The sequence below is a fragment of the Diabrotica virgifera genome, chromosome 9, assembly GCF_917563875.1.
Source record: "Diabrotica virgifera virgifera chromosome 9, PGI_DIABVI_V3a".
Taxonomy (NCBI): domain Eukaryota; kingdom Metazoa; phylum Arthropoda; class Insecta; order Coleoptera; family Chrysomelidae; genus Diabrotica; species Diabrotica virgifera.
Window position 1 is genome coordinate 13,207,001 of NC_065451.1, and position 17,185 is coordinate 13,224,185.

The 17,185-nt window shown below is 32.1% G+C and overlaps 1 protein-coding gene across 1 annotated transcript in view; it reads left to right on the forward strand.

Annotated features, from left to right (window-relative positions):
* The window catches only part of LOC126892187 (uncharacterized), a 466,403-nt gene that overhangs the window by 272,926 nt on the left and 176,292 nt on the right, over positions 1–17,185 (forward strand). The window lies entirely within an intron of this gene.

A 17,185-nucleotide genomic window follows, 5' to 3' on the forward strand; every position in this document is an offset into this window, starting at 1 on the left:
GAATTTAAATAGCACTGAACCAAGATTTTGCGCCTACCCGCTTAAGCCAGTAAGTAACCTCATTAGAAAAAGGAAACTATAGGACCAACCCTCTTCCATCACTTAGAAATAACAAAGACCTTCGTTGCTCAAATATAAATCATTGATATCAAAATGGAAATAATGTTTAAGAACAATAATTGGATCGTGCGTCGGAATCACAGGTAGGAACACGTAAGAAGAAATTTAAAATAAACATACCAGCAAAACACTCTTATTTTAAGACACTCAAAGGTTCTTACAAAATTAAAAAAAACACACGAAGACCTGGAACAAAAAAATATCATTAAAATTACTAAGTGGGAAGATTCTAACTAAATCAACTGATATATTAGTACTCCATTAAAATATTACATTTTTTAAGCCGTACCTTGCATTTGTTAGAGGAGTCCATTTTATTTCTTTAATGTATAGTGGGGATCAGTAGAAGCTTAAGTTCAAGTTTTTGGGGTCGCCACCCTTGTCCCTCGACCGCCATCTTGGAAATGGTGTGCAAAGGGGTTTCGCGCTATATCTCGTAAACTACCAACACTACGAAAAATCTAATTAAACATAAAATGTAGAAAATTAAATTTTCTACAATTTTATTTTTATTACTTTTTATCGTCAAGTGACCAAAAAAAAAGATATAAACAAAAATATGTAAAAAATTATTAACAAGATTTTTTTGGAGGTTATAACTTTTTTTCAGTTCATTTTAAAATAAAATAACATTATACGAATTTTGTAGAGGGTTTTCAGCGAACAATTTCCGCTATAAATTTGTTTAATTATATTTATTTATATAGGTGTTACAGCGCTCAAAACTTGACCAGATTCTCGGATGCTCATAGGAATATAATAAAAACAAAAGTTAGGCTTACTTTTCTATTTCTATATATTTTTTATTCATAAAATTTATTATGATTTTAACATTCCTATGCTATTATTAATCTCTTTTTGACCTTTCTCCCCACTGTAAAATTTATAACCCGAAGCATATATACAAACGGCCCAAGAAGTTGTTTGAGGACAAATTCGCCGGTTAAGAAGAAGAATGACGCAATCGCTTATGGCAAAATTCTTAAGAAGAGCAAAAAACGAATTTTTGTTATCAAAATCATAAAGTATGATCAAAATTAGCCATTCACCAAACCGGGGTCAGGATCTCGAGATATAAGCGTTTTTGGGGTGTGCCGCTTGTTTATGAAGTAACATAACTTTTTTCCTATTGTATATTTTGACTTAAAATTTTCCAAAAAACTTCTTCATGAATTATGTTTTATCGTTGTGTTGGTTAAAATTATAAACTAAAAGTTTGTCACTCAACTTTTTTAAGTAAACATTAAACTAACGAAATATGATGACAAAATGTTTAAAAACTAACAACTCCTTTCTTAATGTATTTAAATATTTAGGACAAATCCCATTGTTATCTACATACTTCAGAGATTAAACAGTAAAATTTTCAAAAGGAAATATTTACAGCGAGCAAAGATACAGCGAGGTAAATTTGAAAAATCATCAAAATTGATTTTCGGCATTTTTGTATAAAATTTGATTTTTGAACATGTTCCACCAAATCTAGATAAAAATAAATTTCATATTCGGATTCAGCGACCTCGAAAACATAAAATAGACCAAAATTGGTCATTCACCTTAAATTTGATTTTCGTGGTCGGCATAAAGATTGCTGCCGCTCGACTAATATATAGATAAAAAAGTATTTTTTTTTTATTGTATTCCTATGAGAATTCGAGAATCTGGTCAAGATTGGAGCGCTGTAAAACCTAGATAATAAATAAAATTAAACAACTTTATATCGAAAATTGTTCATTGGGAAATCCTCTACAAAATCGCTATGATGCTATTTTATTGTGAAATGAACGGAAAAAAAGTTATAACCTCCAAAAAATTTCTTAAAAATTTTCTCATATTTTTATTTATAACTTTTTTGTTGATCACTTTACGATAAAGAGTAATAGATATAAAATTGTATAAAATTTAATTTGCTACATTTTATGTGTAATTAAATTTTCTGTAGGATTGCTAGTTTAGAAGATACAGCGCGAAAACCCTTTGCACCCCTTTTTCCAATATGGCGGCCGGGGGACAAGGGTGGCGACCCCAAAAACTTGAACTTAAGCTTCTACTGAACCCCCCTACACATTAAAAAAATAAGATTGACTCCTCTAAGAAGTGCAACCTAAATGTAACATTTTAATGGACTATAGCTAATAGGGAACTTGCATAAAATTTTAAATTCGAAAAAATGCAACAAATCACAACAGAACATAATTTAAACCATGTATCAAAGATAAAAAAGTTTTGTTTGTCTTTCGTTTGTCCCCTAAAGACGATTAAAAATTCAAATTATTCGCTCTGAGCGTTAACAAAGTGTCAAAGCAAAATCGACCGACCTGCCCATGGTGGCGGTTTTTTGAAATTTTATCAGGACGCTTTGTGTATGTTTAAATGAGACATTTTAAAAAAATGCCGTGTCACGCTAGTGATATGTATTAATATAAACAGAAAATAGAAACGCACTTAATCTGATATAAATTCTTCACTTTCCATTATTGATTATCAGTTTGATTTTGTATACATAACCTCACTATCACAGTTTATGCCAATAAATCTTTATTAACTAAAAAGAAAATATTTTTGTTGCACTATAAATTACAGTATAAATTAATGACTAATGAATTCTAACAATTGTATTCGGTTATTATCACTACAAAATAAAATATTCCAGTTTAACAAAATAATCCCATAAGACTCAATGTTAAAACGTCCTTACAAAATCTGACAGCGTGTCACATGACTGTAAGTAGAGGGGAGACGCACGGAGCCAATACCAGCCAGCCCAAAACGCGTCGTGACGTCATCCGGTTATATGTTTACATTCTACACCAACAAAGTATACAGAAGTAATTGTATATAATTTTAAATTGGACATTATAAACGTCAGTAGAAAATACAGTTTTGTGACGTCACAAGTGTTTTTAACAGTTTGAACCAGTGGTTCCCAACGGGGGCGGTACCGCCCACCGGTGGGCGTTGAAGAGAGATAAGGGGGCTTTTTGGGTCCAAGGAAAATTTGGGGGGCGTTGAGGAACAGCTGCCGCCCCCCTAATGTAACTCATTGCTTCTTTGCTTCTAAAAACTTTGCTTTTCGCTTCTCACACAGAAATAGAGAAGGTGAATCCGAAAATATAAACGAAGTGCACAAAATGCATTTTGGTTATGCACCGTGCAATTTTTTATTTATCACTCAGTCCAACACTGCAACAATTTCGACGTTGCAGTCGAACGTTTCAGTTTGGTTAGTATAATTCCACTTCCAGTAGAACCTTTCTGCTTTAAGTGAATTTTGGCTCCTCCTTCGCGCAGCGGCATGGTCAGGCATAACTTAATCATTCGAGATTGTTTCGCTAAATCAGGGTGGTGAATTTTCTGTGTGTTATTTGCAGAAAGTTGCAGTGCATTTATTATAAATATATTTTATTGTAATACATATTTGTCACAAAGGTAAGTATCTACGTGGCATTTATATCACTTACTATAATTCTTTATTATTTTTCCCTATCGTAATTTACGAGGTTTTTGTAAAAATGTAATAAATCTAAATTTGTTTCCTTAATGTATAGTTATTGTAAAATATTCAAAAAGTACCAACTTGCACAAACTGGATCAAAGTAAAAAGTTAATTAGGACCTACCTACACTGAGAGAAGAATTGGGGAAACGTACAAAAAATCTTAATAAAATTTACTATACTGAATAGTAATCTGATCATAGACTGCCAAAAATAAACTATTTACTGAATATAAAGTTATTTTTATAATATGTGTACAGTATGGTAATTTTTAATAAGTTGTTTTGTAATTTTTCCTCAAATTCTTCTCTCAGTGTATATTTATTTACTTGTGGCATGTTTTAAATTTCTCGACTACTTGCTTGGATATTCCGCCACTCTGAAATATTGATTTTGCTAACTAAAAAAATATTTAAAAGTTTATTATTTAAAATTATCAAAGCGGTGGCTACAGCATATTTATTTTTACAGATATACCTACAGTATGTCCGATCCAAAGAAAAAGTGCAGACAATACAATGTCGAATATTTGAAGTATGGTTTTATTCAGTCGCCTTCTAATAAGGCACTGCCAATGTGTTTAATTTGCCAGAGAGTTTTCTCAAATGAAGCCATGAAACCTTCACGATTACAAGAACATTTGACCAAAATACATCCCGACAGAAAAGACAGAAATTTATCATATTTTGAAATGCTTAAAAAACAACATTTCAAACGTCCAACTTTAGCTAGTATCTTTTCAGCAGCATCAAAGCAAGACCATGATGGGCTACGTGCTTCTTATAACATTTTCTTACTTATAGCTAAATCAGGAAAACCCCATACTATTGGCAAATAATTAATACTGCCAGCTGTAAGTGAAGTTTTGCGGACTGTACTGCACCAGCAGTTATTAACATTACTAAAAAGCTTCTCAACAAACAGTATACTGAGGCAATACATGTAACTGATGACCGCGACCAGTGGAGAAATATTATCAATCAAACTGTCCGAGCTGCTGAAGCCCAATTATGAACCACAACACATCTACTAAGATGTTAATGACTATGATGATGACTGCACCAGCCGGCATCTGATATTATTAAAAAAATTCCATTAAGCAATTATACGGTACAGAGACGAATTGACGAAATATCTGAGGATGTGGAGCGTTCTCTAACTGATTATTTAAAGACTACTGAGTTTTCTTTACAGCTTGATGAATCAACTCTGCCAAACAATGAGTCTTTACTTCTTGCGTACGTTCGCTTCATAAAAAGTGAAAAAATCTGTCAAGAACTGTAATTTGTAAGAACACTGGAAACACATACTAAAGGCAAATCGATATTTGATGTTCTGGAACACTATTTTACAGATAAAGGTATACCTCTGGAAAATGTCATAACTGTTGCTACAGATGGTGCTCCGGCAATGGTTGGACGACACCGCGGACTGATAGCATATTTGAAAAAAGCGGTACCAAATATACTCGCCGTGCATTGTGTAATTCACAGACAGCATTTAGTTGCAAAAAATCTTAGTGATCGCCTTCATTGTTCACTACAATATGTAATTACTGCAGTTAACAAGATCAGAAGCAGTGCTCTCAATGATAGATTGTTTAGAAAACTGTGTGATGAAAACGACGAGAATTTTAATCGTTTATTGTTGCACACAGAAGTTCGATGGATTTCGAAGGGTACCTGTCTAAAAAGATTTTATGATCTCTTTGACTCAGTTTTAGTTTTTTGAAAGCAAGATGATTCTTTGAGAGACAATTTATTAAAATTTAAGAGCAATATTGCTTATTTAACTGATTTATACGATAAATTTAATGAAACAAACCTACAGCTACAAGGTGATAATTTGAATTTGATCAAAGCAAAAGGAACTATTTCCTCGTTCGTGTCAAAACTTAATTTGTATAGGCAAAATTTGGGTCGGAGAAAATTTCATCAGTTTCAAAATCTTTCCTCTGTGGAGACAAATGATGAAGACATTCTGGTATATTGCCAGCACTTGGAAGCACTTCAAGAAGATTTTAGGAATAGATTTCAGGATATCCTTGGTCTGATTATTCCAGATTGGGTGCTAGAACCGTTCTCAAGTTTAGAAACAGCAGAATTATCACTACAGGAGGAACTGATAGAATTGTCAACAAGTGAAGAGTTAAAAGTGAAATTTAAAAATGGATATCAAGAATTTTGGCTGCAATGTCAAATTTCAGTATTATATCCAGCTTTATGGGCTGCATCAAAGAAGTTTTTCATTGCCTTTCCTTCATCGTATTTAGCCGAAAGAGGATTTAGCATAGTCAGCAATTTATTAACAAAGAAGAGAAATAGACTGTCAATAGTGGAGCGCGGTGATTTAAGATTGCTGATGACAAGTATGGAACCAAATATTGACAGATTACTATCATTACATCAAGCTAAGGCCTTCTCATTAAAAATGTTATATTATTAAAAAGAAAAAAAAATCAATGGGAAAATCCCAGTAGTTGGCTGTATACCATAGTTTAAAAAACCAATACAGAAGTAAAAACTTCGAGATGTATTCTGGTATAAAATCGTTTATTTAAAACTGTAAAATGTCATCAATTGCAGAACGTTTTCGTTCTAAACAGAACATCTTCAGTGCATCCTGCCGAGTATTTTGAAACTAGCACACTGTAAATAGTGTTAACATCATCATATATGGTTTACATAATGTAATATGTTAAAATGTTATGACTACAAGTCGATGTTAATAGATAAAGTGGAACACATGCTAAAAGGGTGCCATGGTTCCCTGCTCGAAGATGCTAGGTACTTGCCAATTCAATGGGCACAGACCCAATATTATATTATTATTATATTGTTTTTTATGATATGTATTTAAGTTAAAGTTTGATCAATACATGAAGACTGTATTTTTGAATAAAACATTTTTTTTTTAATTTGTTGTTGCTTGGATTAATTAAGGGGCCGTCGAATCATATTTAAGGTAGCCTTTGACCCAAAAAAGGTAAAACAATTGTGAATGAAAGTGCGTTACTAATTTTAAGAATGGAAGAGTTTTTTAAGGGGGGCGTTAAGTATTTTGTTTTTGGAAAAATGGGCGGTAGGCCGAAAAAGGTTGGGAACCACTGGTTTGAACTATTCATAGAAAACTTGTACTTTTACAAAATGGTTTTATTTTTCATAGTAAACCTTCTTTCCTTTCCTTCAAAAACTGTATCAAACTCCAATCTCAACAAACTGGTAGGTATATATTCTTACAATGGCATATGATAAATGTCATTAGAATATAAATATTTTTCCGTAATTTCGCGACGATGAGCAGGCCAAATACCCAAGTAGGTGGAGACCAATAAACTAAAGAAGGAGAAGAAGAATATACCTAAATATAACCATAATCATAACTATATAATAAAACTATGTGACGTCACGGGTCGTTTGAACTATTTTATTCCACAGAAGACTTTAAATTTGTATTTTTAAGTTATTACGAGTTTCTTAAGCGTGAAATTTTGGAAGTCTCATTTTTAAACAAAAGTGAATATCATTATGTAATAAAAAAATGTACAAGTTCCCTATTATAGTAGTGAAGGAACCCTTAGGGGACAAAAAACTGCGATCTGGTGGATGCGCCCATAAGAATTAAAATGGACGCCTCCGCCAAAATCTAAGGTCCATTTTCGTCATCTCATTTTTTGTGGTGGGTAGGGATGGTGATTTTTGACAAAACACCGATTTTCGGTTATACGTGTTTTTTTTGCTAACGGTTTAACCTAGCGGTTTCAACCGGCCAAAAAACCGGTTTTTGGAAAAACCGGTTTTCGGTTACATTTACAATGCACTTTAGTTTGCGTTACTCTATTCGACTCAATATCAATATGATGAAAATTAGTACTATGGAAAGAACATCAATATCAATATAAATAAAACACAATTTGTAATAAAACCCTTTTATTCTATTAATTAATATATTTATTTATTATTTTATTATTATTATATATTTATTGATTTTTATTAAATATAATATAGCGTAAGATTAATATATACATTGTATCGAAATAAAATTTGATTTGTGTGAATCCCAAAGATTTGTGAATTTCAGTAGTCAGATGTAGAGAACAGTAAACCAAAATTATTATTATACTACTGGTCAACAGAGGGCGCTGAAATAATTCAGGTTCTATCGTTATTGAATAATTGAATATATTATGAGAGTAGAAAATAATATGCAAATATTGTATTCAATTAATCATGCAAATTTAATTTACCATTTAAAAATATAATCCTCTAATATACCCACCAATTTTCCTCTCCTCCCAAACCCAAAAATTCCCCAACCATTTCAACTTATAAAAATTTCCCAGACTCTTTGAAATGGGATTTAAAAAAAATAATATCAACATAAATATTTTATTTAAAAATAAATTTTTATATTTGTAGATTTGTATATTTGTAGAATAGGTACATTTTAACTCATTTAATACTTCCTGTATGGGTGTATCGTTTTGAAAACCTAGGGAATTTCTTGGAGATTCGTATTCTTAATCAGTAATTCGATATTCATAGTCAGAGCATTATTTTTGGTAATCAGAAAAAGTCATTCACCCACTTTCAATGTCAAGAGTTAAGGGTGAAAAATAGATGATGTTTGCGTCTAATTCAACCAGATCACTTCTTATGTAAATATTATGATTACAAATACCTTTTCAAGGAAATATTATAATAAAACTTATAAATTGTTTCTGGCTGATGTAAAATTGCACTTTCAGTTTGCTTCTGTATTTCTGAAATAAAATAAAATTTGAATTATGGTTTTGTTTGGAATAATTACTTGAGAATAATAATTATGATTGGGATCCAAAATAATACAACCTAATCCTAATCACCGTGAAAACCTAATAACCGGTTTTTACTTTAAAAAGAAAAACCGCTTATAACCGGGACAAAAAACAACCGGTAAAACCGGTTATTGCGAAGTAAAAAAACCGGTTTTAGGCTTAAACCGGTAGGTTTTTATCATCCCTAGTGGTGGGGATAGAACGGCTCGTCGGTAGATAATCAAGGCTCAAGATGTAAATAATCAAGACACTGAGGATAAATGGATTGCCAAAAAAGCCTTGTTAATAGCAGCCAAACGGTTTTACGTACAGGGATCGTGAGGGGAGGGGCTAGTACCTTGAACAGGATTTTTTCAAAACTCAATTATTTTTAAGTTTTTAAATTTTAAGGAAACATTTTTGGACTAACTTGTAGTTTATACATAATAGTATACTATATTCAAAGGTTATTTTAATAAATCAAAACCAAACACATTTTTTAGAATTTTATTTATTAGACTTAATTTGGTCCAAGGTACAAACCAGTCCTGTACCTTGAACCACGTAGTCTTGTACGTTGAACCACCCGTAAATCTTTAAAAATATATACCAAAAATTCTGTTCTTTAACATTGAACCTCTCAAAATCTACGTCAAACACATGTACTCATTTTTGCCTTTCATACAACCCAGCCTTACTTAACTGTGTCGTTGAGAGTTGTAGGGAGGCAGGTCTTGGTTTGAACATACGGAAAACCAAAATACTCGTAATAAGTAAAGCTCGGATTATAGGCAAAATGCTAAAATTGCCTATTTAGCCTATTAAAATTGTTTTTTGCACTTTTTTCCTTTTTCGTAAATTCCGTCTATTTGTGCCTTTTTTAAAATTTCATGGTACTACCCATGATATTATTCTATTACTAAACCATTCTATAATAAAATTTTGGGTCAATAATAAAATATCAATTGTTTGTTTAAATAACAGATTTCTAGGAAAATGTACCTGATCGAGACTTGAGAGTTAACTATTTGGAAAGCTTTATTAGTTTATTATCAGTTGTACAGTCGGTTACTGTATCAGAGTTTAGTCACAAATTGCTATATCCTAGTTTAATTTTGTTGCGTATACCGAAAAGCAAAGAACACGCTTTAAAACGTTTTAGACATTTGTGTGAAAAGATGACATCTAAATTAAGGCTATGGATCGCACCTTATTCGGAACTTTCTCTAGAAGGATATGGAGCATTTTTTAAACCATGCGGCAAATCGGTAAGTTTTATTTTTTCTCTTTTTTTTCTCGTCCTACAACATAACTAAATTCTAAAGCGGTTTTAGAATTCTAATTATTTTTTTTTTAATTCTCAGATTTCAAGTAGAAAAAAGTACTTTATTGACCAGCATTGTGGAACCCCATTTCATAAACGTAATTTGAAAAAATTAAATTCCTCTAAAGTTAGCCCAAATATCTCTGCGGGATAGTTTAAGCAGTTCAAAAAAAATGAGGAAGACGCATTTAAATTTGATTTATCCCAGATGATGATTGCATCCAACATTCCTCTATATAAAGTTAATAACCCAAGTTTTAAATGCTTTTTCGAAAAATATCTTAATAAATCCTTACCGGACGAGAGTACATTGAGAAAACATACTGTGGAAAAATGTTATGTGGAATGTATTTCAAAAATTAAGCGGGAGTTAGAGGGCAATTTTTTGTATATTATCGTGGATGAAACGACAGATGTATGCGGCAGGTATATAGCTAATTTAATTATTGGAATTTTGAACGGAAACTTTGCGAGAAAACCTTATTTAGTTGCCGTTAAAGAATTGGAAAAAACAAACAATTTAACAATAGGTCAATTTATACAAGATAGTTTAACAAACCCCTTTTTACCCAACCTTATACCAGTGAATAAAATAGTTTAAATGCTTTCAGATGCTGCGGCATATATGTTAAAAGCTGCTGTTAATTTAAAAATTTTTTATCCAAATTTAATTCATTGCACTTGTGTAGCCCACGGGGCAAATAGAATTGCTGAAGAAATAAGAAATCTGTTTCCGTTGGAAAATAGTTTTATAAATTTTATGAAAAAAGTTTTTGTAAAGGCTCCGTTGAGGGTGCAAATATATAAAGAAAGACGAAACCTTTGCCACCTAAACCAGTAATTACAAGGTGGGGAACCTGGCTCTAAGCAGTTTTTTTTTACTTTGAACACTGCAATGAAATAGAATTAGTTATGTCAGAATTTGATAATGATGTTTCCGAAGCCATTCGAGAAGCAAAAAAAAATATTAAAAAATCCCAAATTGAAACAGGAACTCGCTTATATCAATGACAATTATAAATTAATATTTACCACAATTACCTTATTAGAAAAACAAGAGATAAATTTATGTGAGTCAGTAAAATTAATAGATAATTTAAAGACGAAAATTAAATCGGCACCTGGAAGTAACGGTCAATTAATTTTTAAAAAAATGAAATATGTTTTCAACAATAATGAAGGTTTTTCGTTTTTATCTAATGTTGCTAAAGTTTTGAATGGGACATTTTCCGAGGAATTACAAATTATGCCAGATTTATTATCCGCTCTGAAATATGCTCCAATTACATCTGTCGATGTCGAACGTTCGTTTTCAATGTACAAATTTATTTTAAGTGATCGAAGACATAGTTTTAAGACCGAAAATATTGAAAAACATTTAGTTGTTCCTATTAATGATAAATTTTTAAGTGGTTACAATGTTTAATTATTAATTAACAGTTATTTAGTTACTAGTTTATTTATACTAATATTATGATTATGATGTGTAAATATACCTGCCTTAAGTTAATATTACGTTAATTCACTTTGTACAATAAATAAGTTATATTCCTTTATTGCCTATATTTTGCCTAAATTTTAATATTCCTGCCTTTTTTAATAAAAATCTTTGCCTATAGAGGCACCTTTTTTTCAATTTTTGTTGCCTATAAATCCGAGCTTTGGTAATAAGTAAACAACAGCATATTAAACCGTCTATATATGTAAATAATACCAAACTTGAGCAAGTTGATAAAATCGTTTACGTTGGACAGCAATCAAATTGTAACGCAGAAAGTCACGGCGAAATTAGATCTAGGATATAGCAAGCTAGAGCCGCTTTTAGATGGATGTCCAAGGTGTTATGTAACAGAGACTTAAAATTGGCATTGAGGATCCGCCTACTTCGCTGCTACGTGTTTTCGGTCTTACTTTATGGTGTTGAGTCCTGGACTGTGAATAAAATCGATCTAAATCGCCTTGTCGCTTTCGAAATGTGGTGCTATAGAAGAATTTTAAAAGTTTTCTGTGTGGATAATATTCGAAACTCCACAATTCTAGAACGTCTCAGCAAGACTACTAAGATCATAAAAAGCGTCAAGCAGGGAAAGCTGGAGTATTTCGGACATGTAATGAGAGGTCCCAAATATAGGTTGCTACAAAATATCATGCAAGGAAAAATAGCAGGCAAACGCAGTCCAGGACGAAGAAGAACCTTGTGGTTGAAGAACTTGCGAGATTGGTATGGTGTTGATACAAGCATGCTATTTAGGGTGGCAGTGTTAGGGTGGCAGTTACCAACGCTCTGAATGGACATGGTACATGAAGAAGAAGATATCGAAGAATATTGAGTATCTCCTGGACAGACAGAATAACCAATGCAGAAGTACTAGGACGAATAGAGAAGAGCAGGGAGATACTGGATTCCATCAAAATAAGAAAACTAAAATATTTGGGTCAAATAATACGTGGCAGATATGAACTCCTAAAATTATTAATTCAGGGAAAGATTTAAGGTGAAACAGTAGCGATCAACAGGTTGCGAAAACGCGTTCCAAGATTGCGGCTGTAATTTTGAATATCTTTTCGAGATATTTGGCACACGTATTCGTAATATAATAAAGAATGGCCGTACAGAGCCCAATTTGAAATATATATTAATATGTTGAAATTACTCTGTAATTAATTACAATATTAAAAAAAACGAGCCTGTACCGCCATTAAGAAGAACAAAAAAATACACTTTCTTCAAATAAACGTTTTCATCCGGTGCCTAGATTTTGTGTCATTTTGGAACTACTAATGAAATAAAAAATTTTAGTAGTTCCAAAATGACACAAAATCTAGGCATCGGATAAAAAATTTATTTGAAGAAAGTGTATGTTTTTGTTCTTCTTAATGGAGGTACAGGCTCGTTTTTTTAAAATTGTATTTAATTACAGATTAATTTCCACATAATAATATATTTTTGAAGTTATACTTCTTTACCGGCGATATGCGGGTGAATTTTTATATGTTAAAACCTATGATCCCGGCGCATGCGCCGGAACTTTGTTCTGATTGGATATTCAAATGACATGTCAAAAATTATTCAATATGGCGGCTGTGGCACAGCTGTAGTTAGATTATTTATGGTTGTTGCGTTTTAAAATTTGTGTGAAAAGAAACAACAAACAAACGTTAGTTAATAGTTATACTGCCTTTTTAAATAGTTTTTATATACTTATATTTTTGGACTTTTGGACTATTTTGGACAAGGAAAACTCATTCTAATTTGGCAAGTAGTTTTTATTATAATCATATTGTAATTATACATTTGGATTAGTTTGAAATACAGTAGAGCGTCGATTATCCGAACTAATTGGGGGACATAGTTGTTCGGAAAACCGATTTGTTCGGATAATCGAACTACAATATATTGATACATATTTATTGTCATACATACTTATCCACAAGTGAGTAAAAGCCATATTTATATACCTACATATTTATTTATATCTTGATAATGACAACTAGCAACTAAACAAAAAAGTGCAGTTTTTGCAACAACATAACTATTTTTGGATACAATATTGAAGAAAATTGAAGATATTTTAAGCGTCAATTACTAACGCTTGCTCAGTATTCGAGTGCGGGACGCGGGAGTCGATAGTTCTAATAAGCGGTCGTTCGGTTGATCGACGTTCGGATAATCGACGCTCTACTGTACATTTATTTTCTTAAGAATGGGGATTTTAGAGAGAAATCCCAAATTAGGTCCGATTTTTATTTTTAAATTATGATTTTTTGGCGTAGATTTATTTATCTAGTAGGTATGTAATGCTTTGATTTACATACTTAATTTGATTACCAACAAAAGTTCTACCAATCTTCATGTAATATATTGTTTTCTTACTGCTTTGTTATATTTTAATGTTTTCTTCCACAAAATTTAAATTACATAATTTAATTATATTCAAAACAACTGTCAAACAGTAAAACGTTCAGTTACCCTATTTTTCCACATGACAAATAATGTGGAATTGGACGAGTGAGTCTAGGCTTCGATTACGAATCAAAGCACCCTGAAATTCACGGGTTCGATTCCCGATGCAAGTTTTTATTTTTTTATGCATTTTATGATTGTAAGTATATTTGTTATAGAATTTTTTTTCAGAAAATGTGTATTTAAAATGTTTGCCAACAATTATTATCGTTCAGAAATCATTTCTTCTTTGTGGCATTTTTCAATGTGTTTGTGTGCGTTTTATTCTTTTATTTTTTTAAATTCTTGGTTTTGTCTTAAAAATCACATAATATGTAGTAGAAGTATAACTTCTTACTTGCGTACAAAGTACATACACATTCTTTTTTCAAATTATGCTCTGTACCGCCTTCTTTATTATATTACGAATACGTGTGCCAAATATCTCGAAAAAATATTCAAAATTACAGCCGCATTCTTGGAACGCATTTTTACTACCTGTTGATCGCTACTGTTTCCTCTTAAGGAAGGCGCAGCATAGGTAGAAGAAAAATGTTCTGGCTAAGAAACCTCAGAGAATGGTATGGAACAGCTCAACTGAACTCTTTCGGGCTGTAGGATCAAAAGTTAGAATAGCAATGCTGATTATCAAACCTCGTCGTGGAGATGGCACGTAAAGAAGTAAAAGATGAAAGACGAAGCCAATTGGAAAAAAATTACAGTCAGCCAATACCCATAGGCCTGTAACGCTGCGCTGCATTTATCTAGTGACTTTGCATCTATCTAATGCATAAGATATTTTTGTATGGAAAGAATTTTTAGTTTTTTTCTTGCCATTTTTAAATTTTTAACGTTCATTTTCTACTTCCCCAATTTATCTAGAGTAATGATCTATGTAATATTAATGTTGTATATGGGACTTATGTATAATTCATTATAATTAGGATAGTTTGTCAATAACTAGAATATTAACAAAAACAGGTTATGTTTGAATTTATTTACTTACTATGTTACATACTGTACACCACGTATATACCACAAAAATAAGGAAAACAATTTTAGAAGTCGAGAGTCCGGTCCTGATAGCAAGCAAATCTTACAGCTTTATATCACTCCTGACAAATTTATAAATTCAAGTAGTTAAAAGTTGAAATATAATTTAATTTTTACATTGTTTGCAAGATAAAGTTTAAATGTGACAGTGTGTTAAAAAACCAACGATTCTGTGAGTACAAAATTGCATTATTTATATCTAACCATAAAATCAGAAGTTAAAAGGCAATATTTTATCGATTTCAATCCAAATTATCGATTATCGACAACAACTTTTTGCTGATTCAAGTAATTAGGCTGCCGTCTAATTTTGTTAAGAGGCCAGGTCCGGCTTCAGATCCGCTGTTCCAATGCATGTAAATTTTCAACGGGACGATGGCTGAACCGGAATTAGCTACTACTTCACGAAATACACCGACTACGTCACATATCTCTTACTCTCATGCATTAAACAGTTTTAAACATCCTTCAAAAGACCAAGGTATCATACTTTCAACCATACAAGGAATACAAGTTTTCGAATATGTAAAAGCTGTTGGATCAATAGTACAGCCCAAAAACGTTATTTGGGCATCCAGAATCGCAAACAACCGCATCTGCATCTACCTCTCGTCTAAATATATAGTTGACCAATTTCTTAGCTCCCACAAACATGTAATTATTGACGGCAACCAAATTGAAGTACGAAGATTAATAACTCCTGCCCAGAGATTAATCATATCAAGTGTATGTCCTACTATACCTAATAGCATAATTGAAGACCATCTAAAAACTATGGGTATAAAATCCGTCTCCAACATGACGTTTCTACGAGTAGGCATGCAAGACCCGGAATATAGCCACGTGCTTAGCTTTAGAAGGCAAATCTTCATAAGTCCTTTAGAAAATGCATCGATTCCTGACTCATTCCTAATTTCATTCGACAATACATCATATAGAATATACATTTCCATAGACGGTTTAAACTGCTCCAGATGCAAGACGGTCGGACATCAAGATTCTGACTGTCCTTCTTTATCATCATTAAGTAGTCCAATTAATCAAACGGAAACTGACCATCAAGTGAACGTACTCAACTCTGCCAATAAAGAATATAGCCAGCCAGAAGAACAACCACGGAAAGAACACGAAGAAGGTACCCAGACATTAAAGGAACCGAAACTTAACATTACAAAAAATCACGAATTAACATCAGCCACAAACGACCAAACCACTTCCATACAAACAAACAAAGAACTACAGATTTCGTCACAAGCACAAATATCCCAAGATTCAGTAATTGAAAGCGATAGAAAAATCTCTGAAGCTATTCATGTTACTAAAAGACAAATTTCCACTTCTCCCGAAATCCTTGAAAATGACCTACCTCCTCCCACTACTGAAAAACAAAAAAATAAAAAGCCTAAAACTCAAGATTCTATTCCAGATATTCTCAATGAAATTAAAGAAAAAATTGAAAATAGAATCCCTTCCTTCACACTTTCTTTTCATGAAATATGTGATTTTCTGTCAAATTCCCTTCACTCAAAACATCCTGAACTTATTGCTAAAAATTATTCAAATGAAAGCGATGAAATCAAAGAACTTCTAAACTTTATATATTCTCAAACACAAAATAAAAGTTTAAAAAACAATATTACCAGATTGAAGAAGAAACTACTTCTAAGCAGTCTTTCTTCTACTGACGAAACTGACTACGAATCAAGTTCTCAAGTAAATAGTTAAAATGGCCAATAATACATTCATATTACAGTGGAACCTCAATGGTTATTTTACCCATATAGAATCCATCAAGCTTCTTATAAACGATTATCTTCCTTTAGTCATATGCATAGAAGAAACCCATTTCAAACATCAAAATGTAACATTAAAAAATTATGTTCCTTTTCTAAGAAACCGAGTTACAGATCATTCAAGCGGCGGAACAGCAATTTTCGTAAGGGATGACATAGAGTCAACCGAAATACAACTGCAAACAAACCTGGAAATAGTTGCAGTGTCAGTCACCCACAAAATGAAAATCAATATTTGCAACGTATACTTACCTCATCCTACTGATTTAGATATAACTGAACTAAGCAATGTTTTAAACCAAATTCCACACCCAAAAATAATATTAGGCGATTTTAACTGTCACAACAGTACCTGGGGAAGTAACAAAACCGACAAATGTGGTAATCTCTTAAACAATCTCATCGACAATTTAAATTTAGTGTTACTGAACACTGGCAAATCTACTAGGTTCAATTCATACAATGGTACATTTTCAGCTATAGATCTCTCTTTATGCAGTTCGTCGCTAGCTACTTTATTATACTGGGACACATTGGGGTATTTATATGATAGTGATCATTTCCCTATCACAATAAACATAGATACTAATGATATATTGACTTTTCCAATTCACCAAACATGGAAAATAAAGTCAGCTGACTGGGATTTGTATCGAACACTT